This window comes from Echinops telfairi, unplaced genomic scaffold (assembly GCF_000313985.2).
Source record: "Echinops telfairi isolate 266 unplaced genomic scaffold, ASM31398v2 ScPeMD7_7466;HRSCAF=8504, whole genome shotgun sequence".
In the NCBI taxonomy this organism is placed as follows: domain Eukaryota; kingdom Metazoa; phylum Chordata; class Mammalia; order Afrosoricida; family Tenrecidae; genus Echinops; species Echinops telfairi.
The window spans coordinates 2,298,771-2,300,564 of NW_022111366.1; positions in this window are offsets into that span (position 1 = coordinate 2,298,771).

A 1,794-nucleotide genomic window follows, 5' to 3' on the forward strand; every position below is an offset into this window, starting at 1 on the left:
TTATTTTCATATCTTACACCAACTGCTGTCTCACTTCACTCGCCTTTCTGGTGTTGTTCTCCTTTGGGGGTGGTGGTGGTGATATTATACATTGATCATTGTGATCGGTTGCCCCTTTTCTCCCCTTTCTCCCTCCACCTTCCCCCTACCCTTATGGTATCACTACTCCCATTTCTGTTCCTGAGGGGTTTATCTTGACATGGTTTGTTTGTATTTATGTACTGTAGATTAGAACTCCAACACTGATTTCAGGAGGCCAGAATCAAGGTCCCTTATCTTCTGGTGAGTCAAAGGAGAACCGAACACTTGCTTTTCTCAGTTACTGTTTCCAGAAGCTGCTGGAGCCCTGGTAGTATAGTGGTTAGGTATTGATCTACTAACCACAATGTCAGCAGTTCAAAACCACCAGCTGCTTCTCGGGAGGCAGACAGGGCTTTTCTGCTCCTGCAAATGAGTTACAGTTTCAGAGACCCACAGGGGCAATTCTACTCTGACCAATATGAGTTGGGTCAATATGAGTTGGCAGCAACTTGACGGCAGTGAGTTGAGAGGCTGCCTGCATGTCTTGGCTTGTGGCTTCCTCCTACCATCTTTAAAGCCCCAACAGTAGATGAAGATATTCTCTCAGAAAGGGGAGCTGATATGAAAGAGTTCAAAAAGAAAGAAAAGGTTTTGAAAATGATGGTGCAGCAATTGCACAGTTGTGCTTGATCTAATTGAATTATGGATTGTTATAATGTCTGTAAGAGCTCCTGATAAAATGGTTACTAATAATTTAAAAATCTCTCATCTCGTTACTCTGGTCTTGATTTTGTCATAGTTCTTCTCATGCTAAGGGCCCTGGTGATTCTATTGGTCACACCCAGATAGTCCCTCCCTATCCTCCCTCCCTCCCATCTAAAGGTCTTTCCTTTAATCTTGCCTGCAGATTCTCTTGTGTGATGCGGTTGCAGGTTCCAGGAATTCTGAGGTAGATGTCCTGGGGAGGAGCCCAATAATTTCACCCTCCTCAGAGCCCTTAACTCAGGTGTCAACTATTAGTGGGGCTAAGAAAACATCTTCTCTAGTTTCAAAAGGGTTTAGTAAAATTAAGGTAGGATTCTATGTCAAGGCACAACCTAGAACTCCAGAAATGCTCTCTCTGTGGCCATGGGGTTGCACAAACCCCAGTCTTGTCAGTGTTTTGTTTTCAGATGCAAAGGTTGTTCTCGCCAAAGGCTGGGCTTGAACAGCAGTCACCTCCGGGGCCTAGAGCTCGCTATGCGGAAGGACACGTGGCAGCGGGGACCCCACAGCCTTTGATTATGACCTTCGGCTGGGCCTACCAGAGGTGTTGGAGTTGGTTTTCTGAACATCTGTCCTACCTACCCCTCCCGTGGCCATGTGGATCCCGAGATGCCATCTTTGAAGGGACACAAGAGGGCGCTGTAGCCCTTCCTCTTGGAACCCAGCAGGTGAAGAATCCTTGATTTCAAAATTTGGGGGATAGTGCTGTTCAGGTGTGTATGGTGCCAGAACAGAGAACAGAGGTCCCTGACTTTTGGTCTCACTCTCCCAGAGGGTGGCTTCAAGCTTACGCCGCCCCACGTGTGGGGTGGGGGGGTTGGTAACTGCAGAGCCTCGGCCACTTAGGCGACACCCCCTCTTTCAGTGTCCCCCCAAATCAGAGAAGAATATCAGGCTTCTCCTGCTGGAAGAAACTATTTCTTCCTCTTTTCCTTAGATTAGCACAGCCCAATTCAACCCCACTGTGCTTTGGGAAGGACGGTCAAGGAGAGGGATGAGGAGCCATCA